The 26,073-nt window shown below is 50.9% G+C and overlaps 1 long non-coding RNA gene across 1 annotated transcript in view; it reads left to right on the forward strand.

Annotated features, from left to right (window-relative positions):
* Positions 1–2,098, forward strand: part of LOC112648138 (uncharacterized) — a 14,570-nt gene extending 12,472 nt beyond the window's left edge. The window contains exons 2-3 of the long non-coding RNA XR_003128794.3: positions 696–767; positions 935–2,098. This is a non-coding gene — a long non-coding RNA (uncharacterized LOC112648138). The remainder of the gene's footprint in view (positions 1–695; positions 768–934) is intronic.
* The last annotated feature ends 23,975 nt before the right edge of the window (positions 2,099–26,073 follow it).

The following is a 26,073-nucleotide window of genomic DNA, read 5'->3' on the forward strand; positions in this document are numbered from 1 at the left end:
GGTTTGGCGCCTGCCTTTGGCCCAGGGCGCGATCCTGGAGACCCGGGATCGAATCCCACATCGGGCTCCCGGTGCATGGAGCCTGCTTCTCCCTCTGCCTCTCTCTCTCTCTCTCTGTGACTATCATAAATAAATAAATAAATAAATAAATATATAAAAAAATATTTAAGATTTGCCTCCCAAAGCCCCTCTGACCATCTCTTCTCCCCAGTGGTGTAGCATGTACATCACTACCATCCATGCATCCCATCGGATCATCTACAAAACACAATTGTATATATATTTATGTATATTATCTCATTTAAAACTCAAAACTAAGAGGAAACAGCAGTTGCATTACCCTAACACCCTAAAGGTGCAACGGATCCAGATGGGGCCTCCCTCATTTCGGATCCACCCATCTCCTCCTTTGCAAGACCACATGTTCACTCTGTGCTCCTGCTCAGCACAGGCTGACTTCGGAAGGCTCAGCTTTTCTTCGAAAAAAATCTATTTCAAAATAATTCCCCCCAAAGTTTTATCTTGAAAAACACAACCTTACGGAGAAGATGCAAGAAATATAAAGTGAGTATTTAGTGAGCCCTTCCCCTGGATTATTCACTGATTAGCAGGGAGCCCTGCTCTCTCTCTGCCTCTGTCTGTGTCTCTTTATCTCTGTCTCTCTGTCGACACACATTTATTGATTTTGTTTCTAGTCTCCTGCTGAACTACTTGCGGCTCTTAGTGGCAGACACCAGGACACTTCATCCTTGCTACTTCAGCACGAGGTATGTCCTAAGAACAAGGATGTTCTCCAACACACCCACAATCGGTCCTCATATTCGGGAAATTTTACTTTGGGGCAACATCATCGGGTAATACCTAGGCCATATTCTAATTTCCCAAAGTTATCTCTGTCCTCAAAATGGTCTTTAGTGTCTTTTCTCTCGTCTAGGGCCTGATCCAGGATGGTGGCTGTCCTGCTCTTTCGACACGCCTGCGTCTTGTCTGTTATGAGGCAGACACTGTTGCTTTGTCCTCACTGGCTGACCGCCTGCGTTCCCTCTGACAGCCCACCGGGGCCTGTGCGGGCGCCGTCATGTCCAGCCCGAGGCTCAGGCATCGGGATGCTCCCCGACTCAGAGCCTGAGACGCTTCTACGTGGGGGCCCGGGGTTCAGACGAGCAGAGAGGGGCACTTGGGCTGCAGGATCCCCTGAGCAGTGTTCCTGGGAAGACACAGAGGGGCACAGAGGGGGCAGTGCCACCCCGAGTCTGCTGCCCTCCTTGCTCCTGTCTCTGCCTACTAACTCTCGCTCACGCATTCACCCATTCACCATGTAGACACGACCAGGCCTCTGCCAGGCATCGCTTCTCCTCCCTCACATCTGGGCTCAGTCTTCTGCCTCTTTTCACATCTAACTTTCTCACCTCTCCACTGGATAAGAAACAGGGTCGGGTGCTCTTTTCGTGTGTCCCCCAAGTGGCCAGGATGCCGGAGGGTGCTTTGTGTCTGACTACAAAATATCAGGTTGGGGTATTGCCTTCTGGATTTATCTCTGCTCTACCAACATCCTTGTTCCTCCCCACAGCAGACTCCTGCCTGCAAAGCTCCTCTGACCCATATTAGTCCCAGGAAATACAGCCCAGGTCTCCTCGGCGGTGGCAAGGCTGGGGGAATTCGGCAATGATACCGTTTCAACAGGATTTCGGGGATGTTCCTGAACTCAGACTTTCAAGCCCTTTCATCTATTCCTTCTTGCATTGCTTCCTCTCATTTTTCGGTCTGCGGGGACCAAACAGGCAGAGATGGTCTTTGGACCCCTCCTCCAGTCTTCTCCGGGTGTATGAGTACGAGCTTGGCCATTTGCTAGCCTGGGTGACCTTGTGAACTCCCCTAACCTCTCTGAGTCTCGGGTAACTCTGTGTCTTGTTTCACGACATGAGTAAGGAAATGTGTGTAAAGCGCTGATCAAAAGGCTGAGAGCATGACCTTGTCCAGTCGCACTTCCCCGGCTTCTGTCTATCAATAAACTTAGGTGCAGGCCTGGGTGGTGACAGCCACTACCTGTGGGGCATCTACTCTGTGCCAGGCCTTGTGCTCTGTGTGTGGGACCTTAGCCCCTTCTCCGTGGTGACCACTCAGGTGAGTATTTCTATGAATGTTTCAGAGAGCACGAGTGACGGGCTCCAAATCATTGGCCTTTGGGACCCCAGAGTTCTCTTTCTGTGCTGCTCTGTGGCATCTTAGATTCCCGCTGAGGCCCCTGTTGGCTTTAGCAGGCTCTGTGCAGAGGGAAGGCACAGGGCTGCTGAGAGGAGGGTGAGGGGTTCAGGCTGCCCTGGTCAAGCTGACAGTAGCTCTGGGATGATGCTTAGGCAGACACTTAAAAGAGGTTTCCGGCAGCAACAGTGAAAACCAATGGGGTTTCCAAAATCCAGAAAATACAATTACCAGGTAATTCCGGCCACTGGGCACCGTAATTATGGTAGGGGTTTTGTTCAAAGGCAGCTTTGCATGGTATGGGTCTGACGTGTCAGGATTGTCACTCTGGCCAGAGCCTTGTCCTTATCTCAGGAGGTGGAGGGGCCAGATGCGCCTGGTTCCTTTGCCTCCTCTGGGTCAGGGAGCCAGGGCATTCGTCTCCCTGGGGAGTGAATATCATTTTCTGCAAGTGTGTGGGCCCCAGGGGTAGGGAGTCAGCTGCTAGGAAGGGGACGGGCTGCAGGGTCTGTCCCTTGGGGAGTCACCCAAACTCTTTGCCTCGGTCTCCTCTTCTGTAAAAAGGCAGTCGTCACAGGACCTATTTCCTAGACTTGCAGGAATTAAGTGAGTGAATAGAGAACATTTAGAAGAGTGCCTGGAGAATAAGTGCTATATAAACTCATGTTTATACGTCACTAAGCCCAAGAAGTAGGAAGAAAGGCTGCACTCCTATAAAAGGTCTAGAATCTCGAGAAGCTGGAGCCATAAGCGACCTGGTCCAAGCCTGGAGTCGGTTGGTGACTGTCCCTGATTTAAACCCCACATCCCCATCTCGAGGCTTTGTCTGTGGGAACATCATCTTCTGAAACCCGAGTCCGGAGCTGCTAGGGGGTCACATGCTCCCTAAAACTCCCCTGGTACAGTGTGGTATGGGGCAGGGGCCTGCTCTGAGAAGGAAGGGCTCCTGTGTGAGTCACGTCTGTGAGGCTTTTCGGGTAGACCAGAGGCCTGAGCCCCAGGCGGGATCCCACAGGTGAGAGTGGAGATGGCCCCCCTGCTTCCTGCCTCTCCCTCGCCGGGACAGGGTGCCCTCAATAGACTCTTTGTTCTTAGGACTTGCCCCAGCCCTGCCCAGTGTTTCACTCTCCCACAATCTGGGCTCAGAGCTTTCCTTCAACCACCAAGCCCTTGCCTCAAACCACAAGAAGAAAACCACAGGCTTTTGGAATTGGGCTGTTTTCTTTTGTTTTGTTTTGGCCTTTCTTTCTTCCTCCCTCCCTCTTCCCTTCCTTCCCCACCCAGTCCCGCCGCACCCCACCCCACCCCAATGCACACGCACATCCACACCCACACACACTCTTTCCTCACAGCAGCTTTCCCGTCAGGAAGCTGTTTCCTGGTGTCATGCAACCAGGCTGCTCAAGATGTGGTCCAGGAGCTTGTAAACGAAGGGATGCCCATAGCGTAGGACACCCAGGGGACCAGCTAGGCCCATCTTGGACCTGGAGGCCTCAGCTTTGCTGCTGTTGGCACTGGCTCAAGGCAGGGCAGAGCTGGGACGGGAGCTGCCTTGGGTTAGCGCTCCTTCAGCCAAGTGGCAGTGGCCCAGCCTTGGGTCCAGAGGCCTTGGTCGATGCTAGGCCTGTGGTCTCCGGGGTCCAGTGAGGACTGTGGGATCCATGCTGACAGCCTGGCTCCCCTTGGAGCTGCTCACACTCAGCGGAATTCTGGCCGTGGGAACACAGGCTGGCCTGTCTGAGAGGGTCAAGTTTTTTTGCAGGGCGGGTCGGGAGGGAGACACAGTTGGTGAGCAGGGCAAGGGTAAGAGTCCCATCAGCTCAGGCAGCTCCTTGCTCTGAATTCTCACTGTAGGTGAGATGGTCCCAAAGTAGCTTCTGAGGAAAAGAAGGCAAAGTGCCTTCAAAACAGAGACATCCCAAGGGCACCAGCCTGAGCAGAGTGGGATGGGCTTTACTAGGGGTCATAGTCTTAATGCTTGCTGGGGCCAGGTGGGTAATTAAATATGGAAAGAACCAGATAGAAAGCATAGGATACGTGGCAGGCTAGATATTTAAGTTAATTTTTTTAAGATTTTAGAAGTTATCTTTTAGCCAAATAAAGCATTTTCCTGACCAGAGATGCTCGTCATGCTGCCAGTTTGTAGCCCTCTTGTGTATAATCTACACCTCTGCTATTCTGACCTAGAAGTTGTAAGGAAAAGTATCAGAGTCCTGCGATAGCTTCTTCTTTCTTTTAAAAGATATATTTATTTATTTTAAAGAGGCAGGTGGCGGGTGCAGAGGAAGAGGGAGAGAGAAAACCAAGCAGACTTCTAATGGTGAACCCAACACTGGGCTTGAACTCACAGCCTTGAGATCATGACCTTGGCTGAAATCAAGTCAGACACTTAACCATTGCACCACCCAGTTGTTGCCTACCACCTCCCAGTGAGGGCTGCTGCTTCTTTTAAAAAAAATAATTTTATTAAAAATTTTTAGAATTTTTATTTAAATTCTTTTTGCCAACATATAGCGTAATACCCAGTGCTCATCCCATCACATGCCCTCCTCAGCGCCCTCCACCCAGTCACCCCATACCCTCACCCCCCTCCCCTTCTGCGACCCTTTGTTTGTTTCCCAGAGTTAGTTGTCTCTTATGGTTTGTCGCCCTCTCTAATTTTTCCCCGGCCCTGAGGGCTTCTTAAAACACAGCACTGGGTTGGGCACCAGTTGAGGCAGCGGTTAAAAACACAGCCTTTCGTGTTCTGCTCTAACACCCCTCACTTGCCTCATTGCAGCTGTGTGATCACTGGAAGGGATACCAAACCTTGCTGGGTCTCAGTTTCCTCATCTGTCGAGTGGGATAACGGAAGCATCTATCCCATAGCTGATGAGGCACCCACCTCCCGTGGTGGGCAGGGATCCAGAAGTTATTGCCGGGTGCCCTGCACCCCGGCCTATGACACTACACAAGGAGCTGAATGCCTTCTGCTGAGGAGCAGTAGCTTGGTGGACTGAGAGTTAATGCTTTCTGTGGTTCTGGTCCACAACACGAGTGGCAAGCATCAGGCAAGGTTGGATCCGCACAGGCTGCTTCCCTGTGAGCACAGAACAAATAGTCTCTTTGCAGCCGGGCTGTTCATTTTAAATTCAGCAAAGGATCCGGTTGGGGCAGTTTTGCCCTGGGGTCTTGGAATTTCTCAGAGACCCCTGGTGCACACTCCCTGGGGGTATCCTGCCCAGCTTACTGAGTGGTGGCCCCTTTGCCCTTGGTCTTAGCAGGAGAAGTGGGTGTGCCTCACCACGGGCGGGGGGTCTGGACTGGGAGGAGGAGCGCATCTTCTCAGCGCCCTGGAGATGACTGGGGAAGGGGCTGAGCGGCCCCCTGACCTCCCCCTCCCTCCCCCACAGGCATGGGCGCTTGTCCTCGCTGCTTGCAAACTCCTGGAGGTTGGAAACTATCTGACCTCCCTGGGTCCTCACACTCCTTAGAGCATCCCGGATAAAGGACAGGCTTGGTACTGCTGTGGTGACTACACCACCCACTGGGAAGCAGGAAAAACTGAGACAGGCTCTTCACTTTTTAATTTTTATTTATTTTAAGGATTTTATCTATTTGAGAGAGAGAGAGAGAGAGAGCGCGCGTGCGAGCACAAGCAGGGGGAGGGGCAGCAGGAGAGAGAGAAGCAGACTCCCTTCTGAGCAGGGAACCGGATGCCGGGCTCTATCCCAGGACCCTGGGATCAAGACCCAAGCTGAAGACAAACTCATAACCTACTGAGTCACCTGGGTGCCCCAGATTCTTCACTCTTTAAAAGAGAATTTTTGTTTTACAAAGCATTTCTCTAAAACAATTTTTCATTTTGTTTTTTAAAAAGCTTTAACTCATCTTTGCACCAACATGGGTCTCGAACTCACCACCGCGGGATCAAGAGTCACCTGTTCTACCAACTGGGCCTCCAGGTGCCCCTTGAAGGGTACCTTAAAGAGATTGCTTTGGTCATTTAAAATGAGGCTTTGAGGCCCTCAGCTCTAACCAGTGGGCAAGGAGATCTGCACTTTCTCTTTCGCCACCACCCCTGCAGGCCCCTGTCCACCCCTGTGGGTCCCCGTCCCACCCCTGCAGGTGCCCATCCCACCCCTGTGGATGCCCGTCCCCCCAAGGGGTCCCTGTCCCCCCTGCGGGTCCCCTTCCACCCCTGCAGGCCCCCGCCAGCCCGCGGCGCCGAGTTTGGCTCCTCTCCTCTCTTGGCCGGTGTTGGACTGATGCCTGCGGCCCGCAGCCCTGTGTGCGGACCCGCTGCGGGAGGGCGAACCGCCGTGCCGGCCTCACCCTGACCACTGCAGGCCTGCTCAGTACCACGCCCTTACCCTGCCTCCGTCAGCTGAGCAGAGGTAATGAGAATGACCCGGAGCCCTTGGTGGTTCATCCTGGCTCTCGCTCACAGTGTTCCTGCCTAGGCTGGCACGGCCCGGCCACGAGCAGAGGGCATTATTATCCTCCTTGGACGTGCAAAGGTACTGAGGCTCAGACTAGTTGAGGAAAGAGACAGGGGTGCAGCCTGGATGCCCATCAGGGGCAGGGGCCTTGCGGCAGGAGACAGCCTGCCGGGCCGAGAGCCATCAGTGTCTTGTCCTTAGCTGGCAGGGGTGTGGCTTGCAGCCGCTGGAGCATTCCTGGAAGGGACAGCATCACAGGACTGGGATGAAGGTGGCCCTGCCTGATTGCCCACCCCAGACCCTACTCGGGGACCCCAATGCTGTCTCACCCCCCAGATGCCACTCCGTTCATCCATCCTTGCTTGGGTCCTGTGTCAACCACAGACGGGGTTCTTGGGGGCATGGGGACAGCTCTGACCTCTAGACTATGTATATGACAGGCCTTCAGAACAAATACTGCAGCTTGTACTTGACAAGGCTTGGTGCCTACTTGAGATCTAGAATCCTTTTATTTTTGTAGAATCTAGGTCATAGAATCTTGCCCAGCAGATGGGGAGCTTGGGTTTCGACCTTGCACACATTTCCCCTAAATCCAGAGTTTGGGGTATCCTGGTTCCACCGGCTGTGGGATACCTAACGGGTTGGAGATATCCTATCACATCCACCACGTACTTGTCTCTAAAGAGGCTACCATGTGCCAGGCAGTGTGCTGGCCTATAAGGATGTAAGGCAAGCCCTGGGCAGGTGTGCTCCCGCTGCGGGACCTGGAATCCAGGCGGCAGGTGCACTCTCCCTTTGACACTCCGGGTGGATTTCCTAGGTGTTCACCAGAGCTGATATGAAAGACCCAGTCAGAGGTGTTGGGCCACAGTGGGAGGCGGATGGGACTTTAACCTGGCCACCCCGCTTGGGACTTTGCAGAGTACTTCATCCCTGAGGGCCCAGTCTAAGTCCTAGCTCTGCTGTGACATCTACCATTCATTCATTCACTCATTCATTCAGCCGAGAGTTGGAGCGCGGACTCTGTAAGTACCGGTAGGGGTCAAAGGTGGTAGTGAGGCGTCCTAGCAGGGCCGATCCCTCCATTCAGTGAGCAGTGACCGCGGGCCCCGCAGGGTCCAGGCACCCGTCAGCTCGGGGCCCAGGGCAAGGCGCTAGGCTGAGGTAGTGCTTCCCTGCCAGGGCGTGAAGCCGGGTGAGGGGCACAGACGCAGAAGTAGCCAATCCCACCCGGGGGTGCTCAGTGGCAGGGCGGAGGGGGCTTCGGGGAGCAAGGGGGCTCAAGCTGGGCTTCCACCTCCAGGGGCAGGGCCTAAGTAATCCCGAGAGGAGATGGTGACCGCTCCATCCTCCGCCCCCTCCCCCCCCAGGAGGTGCTCCTGCAAGCGTGGCTGGGCTGCCTCGAGCAGTGGGTTCGGAGTTGGGCCTTAAAGCTTCCAGAATGACTCTGCCCGCCCTAGTCTTTCTCCAGAAGCATTCCCACACTGTGTGTGTCATACGACATTTACTCAATGTTTAATGCAGTGATCACACAATTACTGTCCGTTGTGCTTTGTCTTGTTTTGTGTGTGTGTCCCCTACCTGCCTTTTATTTATTTTTTATTTTTTAAAGATGTATTTGAGAGAGAGAAAAGAGCGGAGGGGGGTTGGGGGAGCAGAGGGAGAGGGACAAGTAGACTGTTCTGCTGAGCAGGGAGCCCAAGGCAGGACTCGATCCCGGGATCCTGAGATCCTGAGCTGAGGCGAACGCAGACGCCCAACCGACTGAGCCACCCAGGCACCCCCTGGCCCACCTCTTATATCATAAACCCCAAGAAGCCCCTGGGGACCACAGCTTTTCTGGGGCCCCGTCAGACCAGCTTGGGTGCTGGGGATTTTGGACAGAGGGCCGTTAGGGGGGGGGAGCCTAGGTGTGTGGGTGACGCTCCTCACTGCCCCTTTATGTCCTTCCTGGCACACAGTGCCCGAGGGACGAAGGGTGGTGCCTGGCGGTGGCCACTGTCAAGTAGGTGCAGGGAAGACGGGGCCCAGGCCGTGCCCAGAAAGGGTTTTTAAATAGAGCAGAGGGGCAGGGCCTCGCAGCCTGCCAGGGAACCTGCTTACGCTTTAGATTATTCATTTACGTTGGGAACATTAACTGAATTAGGCTTTGAATCCAAAGGACTCTATTTCCAGAACAGCTGTGAGGACGATTAGAGGATGGCATTCCCCGCTACCCCCCCAGATCGGCCTTCAAACTGCAGGGCTGAGTTTGGAAAGCTGCTCACGCTCATCCTGGGGCATGGGAGAAGGGGAGGGTCCCGCCCACAGGGCACCCCGGGGCACTTCCAGGGGCTGGGAGGCCGGCTGCGGGGCGGGGGTGCAGGGAGGCCCTGGGACAGCCAGGCCATGAGGCCTCAACTCAGGCCCTCATCCTCCCAGAGACGGGGTCTGATAAGTGGTTTCCAAGCGCTCCTGCTCCACGCGCTCCAGTGGGGGATACGGCCCCCGCTCCCCGGCGTGAGACCTTGGCAAGGAACATTCCCGCTGCTCCTAAGTTATCTTCCTGCTCCTCTGCTTCTAAACCTGACATCACCCAGAAAAGAGGCTAATGCTTTTAGGTGAAGACATGTTTTTTCTGGACATCCTTTGCAATACACAACTTCCTCTGGCAGGCAGTGGCCTCCTTGGTGGTTCCATGTGCACCTAGTAGGGGCCTGCTCAGGTCTAAGAGCGGGGGACCCAGCCGGAGCCCAAACAAGCCCCTGCCTTCTTGGAGCTTCTGTTGCAGAAGGGGAGACAGACTGTAACCTAATATATAGTCAGGGCTGTCAGGTTGCAGAGAAGTGTGGAGCAGGGTGACGGGCCGCATGCTGGTGCTGCGGGGTGGGGGGAGAAGGCTTCCAGGGTGCCAGCAACCCATGCCAGCAACCCACCCTGACCCCTCTCTCCCTGGGGCTGTAGGAGACAATCCTAGGTGGTCTCCTAGAGTTGACCCAACTGCCTCTGCTGTGATCACGCACTTAGTCTCCATCTTGCTCTGTCCTGTTTCATGTACGTGTCCCCTGCCTGCCTCTTACATCATAAGTCCCTTGACTTTATTATTTATTGTTTATTACAGGGTCTCTGAATGCTTGAGAGACCTGAGGAAGGTGAACCTGAGCCAGCTGGCTCTCTGAGTGAAGGTTCCAGGCAGAAGAACTAACAAGTGTCAAGGCCCCGAGGCAGGGGATGCTGGCATTTTGGAGAAACAGCCAAGAGGCCAGAAAGCCGGGTGCAGGGGTGGAGAGGGACAGTGATAGATACTGAACTCATGACATGTAGGACCATGCAGGCCGGGCCAAGGGCTTTTCATTTTACCCCAAGTGGCACAAGAAGTCATAGGAAGTGTCTGAGCCAAGGAGGTACACATGACGATGTCTTAGAGACACTCATTAGCAATGACCACCTGGTATTGTGTGACTCTCGGCTCAAGAGAAGGGTGGCAGGGGCTGAGGACACCGAGAGTGTCTCAGGCTGGGTGAGGTGACTGGGACGTTTCCATGAGGTTAGTGGGGAATCTGTGGAAGATTTTAGAGTGCTAAGAATTAGTGCTACCCCTCTCCTTGGAGTAGAAGGTGCTAGGCCCAGAGAAGTGTAGGCACCTACTCCAGAATGCACAGCCGGATAAATGTGGAACTGGGATGAAAAGCCAGGTCTACAGATTCCCATTGCACTGCAGTGTGATGTTTTCCCTGACTGAGGAGAGGGGACGTTCACTGAGCAGATCCCAAGTGCCGCACACTGCTCAGGTGCCAAGCCATTTGATTTTCAAAACAGCTCCTAACAGGTGGACACCGTTATGATTCCCACCTTAAGGACAAGAAAGTGAGGCACAGCGTAATTAAGTGGCTTCCCTGAGGCTACACGGCTCATAAGCAGTAGAGCTGGGATTTGAACCCAGAGAGCCTGGATCCAGAGTCCACGGAGTTAGTCAACGTGCTAGAGGGCCCTGCTAAGGCTTTTGGAAATGTGGGGATGTGAAGGTAGGGTAGGGTGGGGGACCCATGAGCGGTTAACGTGGTGTTTCCGGAGCTGAGCCAGCTCTGGAGTTGTCTGGATTCAGGTCCTGTGCTTTTGTGCTAACGCCCTATCATTGGATAGAGGACACACTGGCTTCGAACCATATTCTTGGCTGTTGCTAAGTCGTCCCGGATTTGATGGGGGCCATGCTGCTGTTTTGGAGGCCGGAAAAGGCTCTGCTCAGAGGCTTTATAAAAAGACGTTTCCTTAATTACATCAGCCCTTGCTGTCCTATGCTTTTCTCTTGGCTCAGCTGGCCTTCTACGTGTATTTCCTGAATCCAGGGCCGGCAGCACCTGCAGGGCAACGGTAGGGAAGGTGGGGCAGTGCCTGGGGGCCCTCAGAGACATCCCCCTCCCCGCCCACCTGAACTCCTGACCCTTCTGCTGGACAGAGGCCCCTGGAGGAGCTCAACCTGATTGTATGTGAGAACTGTCTAGAGAGTTCAGAGAAAGTTCTAGTGGTGGGGTCCTGCCACCCGCTGGACACATCCCTGTCTCTGGGTTGGCCTCAGGCAACAGTGGGTAGCAGAGAAAGCTTCCTGGGTGATTCTAATCTGCAGCTGAGTTGAGGACCATTGGCCTAGACCAATCTCCGTGTTATATATAGAGAGTGGCTTGTCCACGGTCACATGGGCGTCAGTAGCAGGGTTGGAATGGAAATCTAGATCTTTGACTCCTAGAACAAAGTCCTTTTTCCAAAAGAAACATAGGTTGGAAAAGGCAAGTCACCCTGGGAGAGGCACTTGAACATCACTGCCCATAGATTTTTGAAGGGTGGAGGGTGCATTATGAGGCTGGAAAAGCAGGCTTAAGGGAGGGAACAGCCTTGAAAAAGGCCCAGGGGGTCTGGAACAGAAGCTGAGTTTTACCAACATTACAGCCCAGCCAAGGACAGGCGCCGTCAGGGTTGCCGTCAGCAGCAGCACAGCTTGGAGAACGGGCCGCAGATCCTCCCCTCTGGTTGAGAAGGAAACCACGTGGACAGCTTCTACAGAGGGTGGGGAGGATGCAAACTTGAGCCAGGACAACTGTGCAGCTGAAACGAGTACGTTCCCCAGGAGTGGCTCTCCTCGTGCATTTCACACGTAAGAGGAAGACTGTCCTTTCCCATTGAGGTCCCGGCTGTGGGACACATTGAAGGAGCAGGCGGGGGTGGGGACGGGTGAGCAGATGCAAAGCAGAAATGGCTCTCCACGAGGAAAATTTGCAGCTGCCTGTTTGTCCCCTGGGTCCCCTAGTGCCTTTAGCGGCTCTTGGGTGCCCTCTGCCACAAACAGCCCAGAGTGCCACGTCTCTTGGGCAGTTTGGTGATATGAATTATCCCAATTAAAAGAGCACAGGATATCAGATTAGGGATGAAAATTATTCCTTCTGCAAGCTGTGGATGTGTGCCACCGTCCCCGGGGGGGAGGTTTGAGTTTGTGTTGGTGAAGGAGGAGCCTGGTAGAAATCTCTGCAACTGGTTCTCATACCTCCCCCCTTTCCTGCGTGCCCCTGTTACCTTTGTAACAGGTGCCAAGACTTTCCAGTGGTGGGCCAGCAGAGGGCACCCGCAGACAGAGCCAGGGAGGACACTCCCCGTGGTCGGTGTCATGGCACAGCTGAGGGAAAAGCATACACACCAGCTGAAGTATCCTGAGCAGGCCCAGGAAATGGGAATATGGCATCAGAAAGCCACACCCAGCCCCTGGCCTTTTCCATACAATGGCCATGACCACCCTCCCTTCCTGGTGGATGCCCCTTGTGGCGTTAGGCACCAAAGCAATACCTGTAGGATCTGGCTCAGTGACAAGCTGGGACTGTGTTTGTCCTTGCTTCCAAGATGAGCTTGAAAAGGACAAGTGCTCCGTACATGTGCAAAGATCATAGCTGGAAGGGCCTACAGATACCATTCCTTACCCGACCATGGAGGACAACTGATCCAGCCCCCAAACTAATGATCTGGATCCTGGTGACAATGACCAATGATGGTTTTAGCCCAAACTTACACACACACATGTATATATACCTACATTTTTCTGGCACTTATCATATTGAATGAGAATTATCTGCTTATTTACATGTCTCCAGAACTCAATAGGACTCCTTGTGCAGAAACCATAGTCCACCAGTCTCCCCAGTTGAACCAAAATCTATGCCACGTATATAGACCATTTGGTCCATTTCTCCAGCGAGGCCTGGAAGGCACAAGTAACGTGATGCCTGATGGGATCTCAAATAGAGAAAGCTTTTCTATCCCATGGCCTGGAATTATTTCAAGTGGGGGCTGGTCCATGAGTTTAGGACAGAGGTCAGCAAACTACGGATCTTGGCCGTTGCCTGTTTTTGTAAATGGAGTTTTATTGGACCGCAGCTATGCTCATTCCTTTAGATATTGTCTGTCACTGCTTTTGTGCCACTGCAGCAGAGTTAGGAACTTACAAAAGAGACTGTGTTGCCCACCAAACCTAAAATATTTACTATTGGGCCTTTATAGAAAAAGTCTGTGGCCCCAAGTTCTAGGAGAACAAAATGGCACCTTAGGATGTGGCTGGTAGGACGCTGCTCCCGCTGCGCTCACAGGCCCGGGGAAGAAGGTGGCGCTGCTGAAGCTTCCTGGAGCCATGCCCCAGGTGTGCCCCATATGCTCTGGGGCACAGAGCCTTGTGGAGGAGTGGAGGGTCTTGCATGAATTCTCCCAGTTCCTGGTGTTCAGCTACAGTGCTGGAATCTTCCAGCACAGCACTAGAAGGAACTGGCCATCTTAGAGCAGCTCTGTTGTCTTTCTCTAAAAAGATTTATAAACAGTTTTCCTGAGACAGGATTCACACCCACCCAATTCGCCCATTTAAAGGGTGCAATTCTATTCATTGGCTCCTGACCTCCTTAGACCCTGGAGGCTGTCTGCGGACCACACTCCATACAGCTTCCTTCCTCAGAGGGACCTAGGAGCCACATCTCCGTGTGTGCCTCACCGTGTCATAGGACCCCATCGCCCAGTGGCCAGCTAGCTCCTGCCTCTACTCTTCCAGGACCAGGGCTCTTACTACTGAGGCAGTTCATGTCCATTTCACAGGGTTCTACATGTCCCTCTCCTAAGCCCAAAGCTAAAATAGCCCAGGGTCAGCTCACTTGTCTGGGTCCTACCCTCTGGGGCTACACAAATTTTAAAAAATCCTCCCCATGACAACGGGAGTATCCCCCCTTCATGCCTTACTCTGGTCTCTCCACCCAAGCCGTATGAGATGCCCATCCATGACCTCTGTCTACACTGTGGCCAGTTAGACCAAGTCCTACTGAGGTGTGGTTCCAGCTCTGAGTGCAGCTTTCCAGGAGACCTGCCTGGGGTTAGGGCCCATAGGACTGTGTCCATCATATTCTGGGGGACACAGTTGAATCCCCCAGTTGTCTCGATGCCTAGTGGAAATGTGAAGACTTTCCAGCAGAAGAAAAGTGGATTGAAGTATCGATGCCTGGACGGTTGGAAGAATGAAATAAACAGAAGTACACGTGAAGCTATATACACATTAGAAAGGGGCAAGAAAGAAGCTGGATGGGAATGGCTGTTGGGTAAGCAGAGCCAGCAGTGTTTCCCCAGCTGTATTCAGTAAGGAAAATCCTACCTGGTTCTCAGTATATTGAGTATGTTGGTGTTTGACCTTATGCCTCGTGGTCCCAAGAAGGTTTTTAAAGTTCCAGACATCACATCTGTATCACCCATGGTCAGGGATCCCGGGACACGTGGCAAACGCATATGCACATTCCCCATGGAGGCTTGTCTCCTTACTCAGGCTCTGCAGGATTCTACAGATTAACCCTTATATAAGACTTCACAATTCAAAATTTCAAAACACATAGGAAATGGACTGTTACATATGACAATGTTAGTACACACAATAGAAGCAAACTTTGATACCCACCCCCCAAAAAAATTGTTGACTCAATTAAGGTTGAGCAGAGCGCTCTGTTTTTCCCACCAGTTGTTGCTCATCTAACAGCCGAGGCTCATCTAACAGCCTTGCTGTGTCTAGCTTCTCAGACCCAAAGCCTGTCTTAGTTTGTCCCAACTCTCAGGCCCTTCCCAAGGGAATGGGCACCTTAACAGAAAAGGAGGAGTACCTGATGAAGGAGTTCCAGTTGGATCAAAAGACAAGTTTTCAGCCCTGGAAGCTCTGGTGTTTAGTGAAAACACCCGTAGAGAGATGTTTCAGCTCGAACACCTTCAACATGAAATACTTTCCTGGAGGGTCACTTTGTTCTAAGACTGGGAGATGAGAATTTCTATTATGAAGAACTTAGTGGTGATAGAGAAAAGAATGCAAGATTTACACAAATTTCTAAGGGAAGTAAGAGACTTCAAAGTCATTTCCCACCTCCTTTGGATGGCCATTGGCTCACCCCAGATGTCCCTGGAGCAGGGCATATAGGGGCTCTTCAGGTAGCAAGTACTTGAGGCCGATAATTGTGTTGTCCACTCCAGGTGAAGGTGGCCACACAGGGCCAAGACACACAGATGGGAAAACTGGCCAAGCGATCACCAAACTGTCCTAGCCCACCTGCTTCTTGGAGCAAGAGTGTCTCTCAGAGATTGGCTAGTGGGGTCCTTTGTTTTATGCACACTGAGAGGAAATCACTTGGTCAAAGTTGCAGCTGGAGCCTAAGTCATGCTGCCCTGGTTCTGGGTCTCATTCGTGGCATTTCACATGGGTGTCGCCAGGGAGGTGCTGGGTGGGCTATGAGATTAGAAGGTAAAGGTGGGGAGGAGTGGGATCCCTGGGTGGCTCAGCGGTTTAGCGCCTGCCTTCAGCCCGGGGTGTGGTCCTGGAGTCCTGGGATCAAGTCCCACGTCGGGTCCCTGCATGGAGCCTGCTTCCCCTCTGCTTGTGTCTTTGCCTCTCTCTCTCTCTGTCTCTCATGAATAAATAAATAAAACCTTTAAAAACCTTTATAAGAAAAAGGTGGAGAGGAGCCTCTCATGTTCTGTTCCTGGTAATTACAGGGGTCATAATGGGTCTGGGCACAGATGGAAGCTTCCAGAAAGGGAGCTGCTGGGAAATCCCTGTGCATGAGGTAGAGATAGGCAGAAGCTCCCTAAGACATCTGGCGGCAGCCATGGAAACATGAACCCAACATAGGGAGCCTAAGGCCTTTGGTTACCACCCTGAAGCTGATTGGCAGGAACTACCGTGGCCCATGGATTTCATCTCTCTTCCTAGAAAACCATCCATTCTCATTTTTCCGGCTTGGGTAATATGCCCTCCTTTTGGTTCGATATTCGGGTTTCTCAGTGTTAACAGCATATTAAGCATGTGTCTAATACTGTCTTGTGATATCTGAAGGAACTGTACTCTCTGTCCTAGAGGGGCGCTTGTAGTCTAGGTGAGGCGTGGTACACATGTGAACTAGCTAATGAGCAAACACAGTATCTAACGGTGGAGCAGAAAGGAGAGAAATCTCCCTGTGGGTTGTGCAGCCTGGGTCAGCGGCCTGGGGGCTCACCCCAGATCCACTCTCTATGTATAAAGCTAACAGCATAGCCACCTCCCGTCGACTCGAAGAGGAAGCCAAACTTCTTTACCAAGTCGTTTCAGATGGTTGAATTTTTTTCTCTTGGGCTATTCTTTCAAAAAAAAAAAAAAAAAGGAAGCTTTCCCCCAAGTCCCAAATGACTGTTTTCTTTGATCCTGTCCCTGGGGCAGTGCTCCTGACCCCCATCATTTGGGAAATGATGAGCAAATCCAGTGGGATCGGGGTTTCTAAAGTCTAGGGCATCATCCCCCTCTTTGAGAAGCAGCCAGTAATCGAGCTGAGAGAAGGCTAAGTTGAATTTGAGAACCGTAAAGAACAAGGCTGTGGCTCAGTCTTTGATCGGGAGAATGGTTCTTAGATGGGAAGGATGATGGAGACGAAGGAATTAGGGGAAGCCTTCTCAAGCGGGGTTGTTTGTGCCCGGTGTTGGGGCACCAGGCTTGGAGCTGGGGTGCCTGTTTCAGTGGGGTCACTCAAATTAATTCTGCAAAGGGACGAGTTCCTCTGCCATTCAGGTTCCCCATCCATGCGGTCTGCAGGGCCTAACCCCCCATCGCTGCCTCAGGTCAGGAGAAGTGCACCCCACCAGATGCCCTTTCCCAGACTGGCCCTGCTTTTTTGCCTCTCCTGGCTCTTCCCCGGCAGCTGCAAGTCTCCGCAGCTTCCCCGGGCCTCGGTCTTCCCGCAGATAGAACAGACAGGAGGTTTATTCCCCTGCTCCCTTCGAGGAAGGCTGGGAAGATGAATGACATAAAAAGCCAGACCCATCTGACACAAGCCCACTGAAATACTATGCAGGGAAACTTCATTCAAACTCGACGGAGCCTGTCAAGTACGACCATAAAGACTGCCAGAAAAAGAATTTCAGACAAGCTTTTTTTCATTCACACCACAAAAACGAACATTTTTGAGTCCAGAGAACAGAAGAAGGGCAGCACCAGGCAAGGACACAAGTGGGGCTCCTTGTCGTCACCTTTCCTGAGTCAGGGAGCACTCGTGGAGCAGCCGGTGGAGGACGTGGCACTTGGAGAGGTGGCGCTTGGAGCTGGCTCAGCAGTGAGGGCAGACCACAACCAAACCAGTAAATGCTTTTTCCAGACGCTGCAAACCAGCCTTTCCGGGCTGGAGAGTGCAAGACGAGCTGGAGGAGGGTCAGGAACCCGACGTCCCATTTCCAAAGAAGAGGCCAGAACACTTCCAGGACGAGGGCCTGGGAGGAGCCGGGCTTTGGAAGAGTTGGCAGGAGATCTCCCCTGTGCCCCCCGGGGCCTGGATGTGAGCAGGGTCCTCGAGTCTTGGCAGGAGACAGTGTTTCGGTTGGCACTCCCGGGCGTGGAGGAGGAAGCCGACCAGGGCCGGACATCCTGTGCCAGCTTGGGAGGGCTGGGAGTGCCTTGCAGAGGAGTCCTGAACCCTGAGCACAGACGATCCCACCACTTTTATTCGGCACAAAAGTGCTGGCTCTCAGGTTAGCACCAGATGCTGCTTTTAAAAAATACACAAAAGGGACACAAGATTTCAACAACCCGGCTTTGACGGAGTGCTGGTCACAGGCTGTCCTCTGCAGGTTTGAATCCGTGTCAAGCACCTTCCCGGCACAGGAATTGGGCCCTGGGTCTGCGCACTGCCTCCCAGAGGTGGATTTGGAGGGCTGATGGGCTGATTGTCCCTTGTTTCCCCGAGCCTAGTGGCCAAACAGGGTACGGTTGTGACAGCTCCCCACATGGGGAGTTGGGGGTTCTGGGATAAAGTCCTTTCCAGGCCACTGCATGGCATATGCTGCAGGCAATCGACTCCTTCCCTGGCTGGCTAATTCTGAGTTTACTTTTCACTTCAAAGTTCTAACCAGGAGTGTTCCAAGTGCAAATGAAAGTTTATATATATATATATATATATATATATATATATATTTATAATATGAGCAGGGGGGTTGTCAACAACCTTCAGTAAAGGGAAAGATTTTCTCAAGTCTCTAAACATTTGATTTTCCTTAAAATTGTTATCTATATAGTAGATCGAGTTTAAAGACAGTTCTAAAAAAAAAAAAAAGACAGTTCTAGTTGGAGCTGGGTAGATAGACACCCACTCAAACTAGCTCAAGAATAAAGGAAGCTTATGGGATCCCATCTAAGGTCAGGGCACATCTTGCAGAGGCTGGAGCTCAATAGCAGGTGTCTCCCTGGGATGCAGGCTGCTTCCTGTTCTCTTCTCTCTCTCTCTCTCTCTCTCTCTCTCTCTGTCTCTCTCTCTCTCCTATATGCTCCTTCTGCTGATCCAGGGGCCCGGCTCCCTCATAAATGTCATGGGGCTTTGGCTCATCATGGTGCTGACTTCACCCCCTCGGATGGACAGACACAACTGAGGGTCAGGTGTCCATCTTTGGTCTCATCGGCCTCCACGGGGAGGGAGACTAATATGGCTCCGGGACTGTGGACTGGGACGCTCTTCTAGAAAGAGCTGGGGCGGGGCAGGGAGAACACCCATCCACAGTGGGAACCCCTTGGCCGCCTGGCCCCACCCTGTGCTAGACGTCATCTCCCCATTTGGCCCCCGTGAATGCATATCCCATGGTTCTCCTCTTTCTCTGGTGGTTACTGTGATGGCTCCTTTGATGGACTTCTCTTGCTGCCTGTCTTACAGGACTTTGTTCCCTGATGTGCGGTCCTTGATCATCTTCCTTTTGCTAGGTCCTAAATAAAGGATCTAGTATGTGCCAGCCCCTGGGGGATACAGCAGGAAACAAGACATAGCCTCTGCCTCCTCAGGATTTGCAGCCTTGCAAGCAAATAGGAGGTAGCTATGGTCTATGGCGACGGGTCAGGACAGGTCAGGAGGTGGCGGAAGCACATAGCAAGGCTCTGAACGCCACGTCCAAGGCCTTCTGCAGTCTGTTTCCAGGTCCCTTTGTCTCTTGAACTACAGACCTGTATTTACTACTGCTTGCTAGCCAACTCCACCTATGAATTCTTGAGTTCTTTTGTAGAAGGAGGGGCAGAGGGAGAGAGAGAGAGAGTCTTAAGCAGATTTCATATCCAGTGCAGAGCCTGAAGCAGGGCTTGATCCCACAACCCCGAAATCACAACCTGAGCAGAGATCAAAAGTCAGACGCTTACCCGACTGAGCCCCCCAGGGGCTCCATCCACCGGGAAGGTCTGTAGCAGCCTTTGGTTTAAACATACCCACAAAGGACATGATCGTATCCTCCCTAGCACTGCAGTTAATCCAGTGTGCCTGTCAGCTACTCATATTGGCACATCCTTCCAGTCTGCAGGCTAGGTACCCAGGGATCCTTTGACTCCTCTCTCTGGTCACCCAGTTTGGTCAGTCACTACGTCTGAGCAAGTATCCCTTAGAGATGTCCGCAGGACTCAGGCCCTCACTCCAGCACCCCCTCCTTCTATCTGAATGCCCATCATCTAGTCTCCTCACCAGCGGGATGGCCTCCAGTTGGTGTTCTCAATTGGGTTCTTCCCATGTCTCCTAGTGTGTCAACCACACGGCTCCCCAAGGGAAGTTTTGTTTGCTTTTTTGGTTTTTACCTATAGTTCTCATTCAGCCTATAAAAGCTTAAATCTTAATGGTTTGCTATTTTTCTAGACATTTCCCTTAAAAAATCAACATTAAAGTCAATTTTTCAATTTAGATAATCAATCATCCCAACTGCATTTATTTATGGCCTGAGACAAATATCTGCAATGTTTGCTCATGTCAGGGTTCCGTTTGCGTACTGATATATCTCTTAGCCCTCAAGGTGTTTCTACTGGTTTATTCCTTCTGTGCCGATACCACGTCTAATTAATACCATTTTCTGTAAAATCTTAATATCTGGCAAAGCAAGTCTCCTGCCAGTTTGTTATTCAGTTGTTCGGTTGCCTTGGCTATTTTTAGATCGTCGTGTGTGTGTGTGTGTGTGTGTGTGTGTGTGTGTGGTGAATGTTTCCTCAATTTTGGAACAAGTTATGCTAAATAAGCACAAACAATTCAGAAGATTGAGCATATATGACAGAGCAGTGGCATTTCAAAATATCAACCAGATTATAAATACTGACCTGGACCTCAGTTCTGTGTCTCATTAGCTGGGGAATACCTTTTACTAGTATGGCACTTTCCAATTTTTCAACCTGCTAGAATGCTAAGGGCCAGTATTATTTCTACTATTTCGTCTTTTAGATTTTATTCTAATCACAGGCATATAGTCAAATTGTTTTATGAGCTTGGCCAAGAGGCATAGCAGCCCCCGGTCCTTCCCCTCCTCATGTCCCTCCCTAGGGGTGATCATTTTCAGCTCTGATTAGTTGGGTATTTATTTCCATGTCTCCAAATAATGTCAAAACTTCTATTGCTACCTTATGATTGTTTTTTCCAATTTTAATCATTGCATTTTCACCGTTCATCTACTGAGGATTTTGTGCTGTCCCTGACCCCTTTCTCAGCCCCTAGGTGTGCGGTGTGGTTGTGGCCTCATTTTGGCTAGATCAACATTTGGGGTTAACATTAATCAGACTGTGCAAAAACCCCATAGTAAGTCGTGATGACTTCTCCGCACAACTCCCCGTTTCTCCCGGAGTTCTTGTGTATGGCTTTCCGTTTACATGTATCAGCGTGACCGCAGGCTTTCAGCGGTTGTCTGATCTCAGCTTTATGAGCATAGAGGATGTTGAATCAATTTCTTCTCTTTTGAGGAGGCTTTCCCGGAGATCTCTGCTGTGCTCTGGTGCAGCCTCTGCATCTGGTAAACAGTGGGCGTCCTGGGCCCTTCCTTGACCAGGGTGATCTCTTTCATGGTGGGTCTCCCAGCATCCCACATCTTCTTTAATTCCTGGTTTGTTTCCTGGTTTGGGGGTATGTGTCCTCTGGTAGCCTCTTGGAGATGGGTAAATGGGAGGTAAATGTTGTGAGATCAACCGCATCTGAAAATCTCTCTCTTCTCCCTTCCCAGTTGATTGCTACTTTGGATGGTCACTTTCAGAATTCTGAAGGCATTCACCGTTATCCTCAAGCTTCCGATAGTGCTGTGGAAACTCCAAAGCCATTATGATCTTTGTAAACTTGCAGGATAAAAAATATATATATTTGTATATATATATATATTTGAGAGAAAGAGAGAGACCGTGGGCAGGGGGAGGGAAAGGGGGAGTGGCAGAGGGAGAGGGAGAAGCAGATCTCCACTGAGCAGGGAGCCTGATGTGGGGCTTGATCCCAGGACCCTGAGATCATGACCTGAGCTGAAGGCAGACGCTCAACCAATGAGCCACCCAGGCACCCTTTGTATAGACTTTCAACTATTTATTTTAGCCCCGTCTTCAATTTGAGTTCCAGGGATAATATGGGTTCTACCCTTTCCTGGGTATTTGGATAGGTTTAAAATTTAATCACATTGCTTTTCAGTTTTCCCCACTGTTGGCCTAGAACTCCATTTTCTTGGATCCACTGAGTTATTTATTAGTCTCTCACCTGCCTTTTCAGCTTCCAAAATTTTGTAGCTAGGAATCTGTCCCATTCTCTCATTCTTTCCTTTTACTTTCTTGTCCCTTGGGGTAGAGTAGGGTTTTGAGAGGGAGTAAAAGCAGAAACATTGGATCAATCCGCTATCTTTACCTTTAATCCTCTGATTTTTCTTTTTTTTTTTTAGTTTTTCTTTAATGCATTTTCCTAATTATCTTATTTCTTCACTTGTTCCTATGCATTTTAAGATCAGGTCATTAAGACACACACAACAACAATAAAATGATAAATAACCTTGGAATTTTTATGCTAATTTAAAACATTTATACAATACTTGGGGGGAATTGGTATTTTTTACAATCTTCTCATCTATTTGAGCAAGGTACATTTCTTTTTTTTTTTTTAATTCAGTTCATCTCTAATAATCAATAGGAGTTTGTGTGGTCAATTGCTCGCAAGAGTGGTCATAGGATCTGTCCGTCTGCACAACCCTTTGCTGTGTGATTTAACCAGTCCCTCGTCCCTTCATTCTGGGCTGGACTTCATGTTTGCTTTGATCAGGAAAATGCAGTGGAAATGCTGTTGTATGTCTTCAATGCCTGCTCCCCTCAAGAAGCCTGCAACTCCCTCTGAGAACTCTTCCAACCGCCATGTGGCCTTAGAAAGGTGGCCCAGCCAACCCAACCCACAGTTCCAACGGCCAGGTACATGAGGGAGGCCACCTTCTCGCATGCAGCAGCCCACGGAGGCCCAGATGATTGCAGCTGCACGAGTGTCCCTGGATACGACCAGCAAAAGAACTGACCCAGCTAAGCCTAGAGCAGCTCGCGGGCCTGTAGAATCATGAACAGAGAGAACCGTGGTTGTTTTAGACTCCAAAGCTTAGGATGGTTTGTGCCATCGTGACGGATCACTGCTGAGATTTGTGAACTTCTTCGTGACGATCTTACACAATTTTCTTCTGTCAAAGATAGTTGTACGTTCCTCCTACATTTTATTACATTAACGAATGAGCTCTCTTTCTCTACCACACTTTCTAAGTGGCTATAACTGATTTATAGAAATGCATTAATTTTTACATATTGCTCTTCTGTGTAAGACTTTTCCCAATCTTTCTTATTTTAATAATTTAATAGAGTCTAGTCCTGTTAACGAAGTTTTCTATAACTGCTCGTTTGCCAAGACTTCAATTTCTTTATCATGTATGAACATTGAGGTCTATTTAAATTGATATGTTTAACAGTTTTGTAGCATTAACACGAACAAACCAATTTTCTCCTGTAATTTGTTTGTATAGTGTAATATATAAAGAGATTTTCTGATGTTAAACCATCCTTATATTCCCAGATTAAATCCTACCTGGTTATGATTTATTTTTCTTTATACACTGATATTTTCAATTTGTTAATTAGTTCATTCAGGACGACTATGCCAAGTTCATCTGTGAGCCTAATCTTTCCTTTCATTATCTGTACTGTACTTGTTTTGTAACGAAGGTCATATTAACTTCATATAATGGATTATTAGTCTTCCTTTTCTATGCTCTGAAAGAGTTTGTATACAAGACTGATTGCTTCTTCCAAGTTTTTTTTTTTTTTAAGATTTTACTTATTTACTCATGCAAGATACACACAGAGAGAGAGAGAGAGGCAGAGAGGCACAGGCAGGGGGAGAAGCAGGCTCCATGCAGAGAGCCCCAGGCAGGACTCAATCCCAGGACCTGGGATCATACCCTGAGCCGAAGGCAGACGCTCAATCACTGAGCCACCCAGGTGCCCTTCTTCCAAGTTTTGATATAATTTGTGTGAAACTGTTTAGGCTTATCACTGTGTCCTCTCCTCTTCCTTCTTCTCCTTTTTTAAAATTTGGAAATCTTTTATACTAAGAGAAATTGCAAAATAAGGCCAAGAGCTTTGATACACCCTTCATCCAAGCTGAAACAGATTTATTTTTTTTCTTGAAACACTCTAGTCAGTCTGACGGCACTGCCTGAGGGAGTGAGGGTCCAACTAGTTTCTTTAAGGAGCTCATCCCCTCCGTTCTCAGGGTCTTTAGATCCTCCTCACTCCCTCAGCTCTTACTGAGACTTGGATCTGTGGCTGCCCATACATAAGGTGCAGGTAACTGGTAAGAAGCCTGGCACATGCTCGAGTATTCCCTGAGTACCATCCATGGTGCCCACGCTGCTGGACTCTGAGTGGGCTGCAAAATGATCCCACACAGTCTCCAACTTCAACGAACCTGCCCTCTCCCTGGGAGGCAGATCTGGGCTCAAAGCATGATGGTACAAGGTAGAGTTCAAAATATGCCACCCAGGGGATCCCTGGATGGCTCAGTGGTTAGGCATCTGCCTTTGGCCCAGGGCATAGTCCTGAAGTCCCAGGATCGAGTCCCACATCGGGCTCCCTGCATGCAGTCTGCTTCTCTCTCTGCCTGTGTCTCTGCCTCTCTCTCCTTCTGTCTTATGAATAAATAAATAAAATCTTTAAAAAAGAAAAAAGTATGCCACCTGTAGGGAATGCATTTGTGTTAATGAGATAAAGGGTGACGGTTAGATCAGCAGCCATCGGACAGCAGGATGGTGGAGCAGGAGGGTGGTGGTGGGAGATGGGGTCAGGAGACAGTGGCTAGGGAAAGGCTCAGGTCATGGCTTCCCTGGGGGCAGGCAGGTGGACTCTCACAGGGAAGAATGGGGCATGTAAGAGGTCAGAATGCAAGGGTGAGAAGTGAGAGAGAGTGTGTGTGTGTGTGTGTGTGTGTGTTGGGGAGGAGAACATGATGACATGGAGGGAGTGACAACAGTGAAAACAAACTTTCCCACTGCACAGTGGTGCCCAGGGCCAGCCTGGGGCCTGTGAGCCATCTGGCGGGACCTGCAATTTCACTCACACGAAATTGTCTCCTGTCCCTCCCCTTCCTCCTTGCCGTCACCTCCGCCCATGGGTGTGCGCGTGATGGCACAGTGCAATTTACAAAATTAGTACCTTCCGGCTGACCCCACCCCGTGCCGCCTTCCTGGTGGCCCTGTGATTTCATGGGTGATGTGTTTGGCAGGATCCCTGCAGCCCACGCACTGCTGAGAGAAGTCAGAGCCCTTAGGGCTGGAAACCCAACGGAGTTCTGGATCCCTCCGCACCCCCGACCTCAGATCCTCCCAGGGAGCCCTTTAGGAGCACCACATGTGGACGGAGGTGACACTAGGAATGGGGGAGGGGGGGTGGCTGGATGAAAGAATGATCAAGATCTGATCACTATCCTTAAAGTTTTCTTGAGCTTCCTTCTTCTCCAAGAGTCCTGTGTGTTGGGTACTTTCCAGTTTCCAAAGCACTGCCCTGTTGACCCTCATACAACGTCCCTCTCGAGGAGGCAGGGAGGGTTTTGTAGATCCCATTTTACAGGTGAGGAAACCAAGCAATGTACCCACCAACCTGGTGCTGGTGAGGAGCAGGCTCAGGAAGGAAGCAGGATCTTTTAGTTCTCAATGCAGAGCTATAAAGCCTCAGAGAGGAGGAAATGTCCAGACTGCAGGCTGAATGGTCATCATGCCACATGCCACATCAGTCTTTTAGACGCTGCAAGTACTTCCCTCATCTCACATGTGGCTTTTGATACATCATCTTCTTTTTTGAGAATTTGTATTTATTTATTCCTGAGACGCACAGAGAGAGAGGCAGAGGTACAGGCAAAGGGAGAAGCAGGCTCCATGCAGGGAGCCCGATGTGGGACTCAATCCCGGGACCCCCAAGGTCATGCCCTGAGCCAAAGGCAGACACTCAACCACTGAGTCCCCCCAGGGCCCCTGGCTTTTGGTGTTTCTCAAGGAAAGAAATTGAAAAGGCCAAGAAATGAGACCTAAGTAAGCACTTGTGAGCACTGGGAAGATAGCCCTGTGCCCACCCGCTCTGTCTCTGTCTCTATCTCTCAAAGTTCTCCCACACCCAGTATTTCTGGGCTCCTGCAGCCTGCAGGGTGATAGCTGACACACACTGAGCTCTTACTCCGGGGAGGCACTGTTCCACACGCCCCACCCGTGTTACTTCATTGCATCCTCGACAATCCGATGAGGTAGGCACTTTCTTATCCCCATTTTGCAGTTGAGGCAACAGAGATGTGAGCCATGCACCCAAGGTCACGCAGGGAGGAAGTCAGAATCTGAAACCCAGGTGGTCAGCCTGCAGGGTCCAGGCCTGCAAGGCCGTGGAACAAGGGGCGAGAGAGGAAGCATGCAAGATAGGAGAGGTGAAGGGTCTTCCTTGAGGCTCCGTACTCCGCCATCTGGTCTTTGTGCAGCAAACGCCTTCCCTCCGTGCTGGAGCCCGCGGGAGAGAATGGAGTGTGTGTGTAGCGGATCGTATCTCATTCCAGCTTCATGCCATGGGGCTCAAAGCTGTAAGATGTCGCAGTGAGACAACAGGCGTGGGCAGAATTGTGTCCCCAGATCGGGTTACACTGTC

This window comes from Canis lupus, chromosome 7, assembly GCF_003254725.2.
Source record: "Canis lupus dingo isolate Sandy chromosome 7, ASM325472v2, whole genome shotgun sequence".
Taxonomy (NCBI): Eukaryota; Metazoa; Chordata; class Mammalia; order Carnivora; family Canidae; genus Canis; species Canis lupus.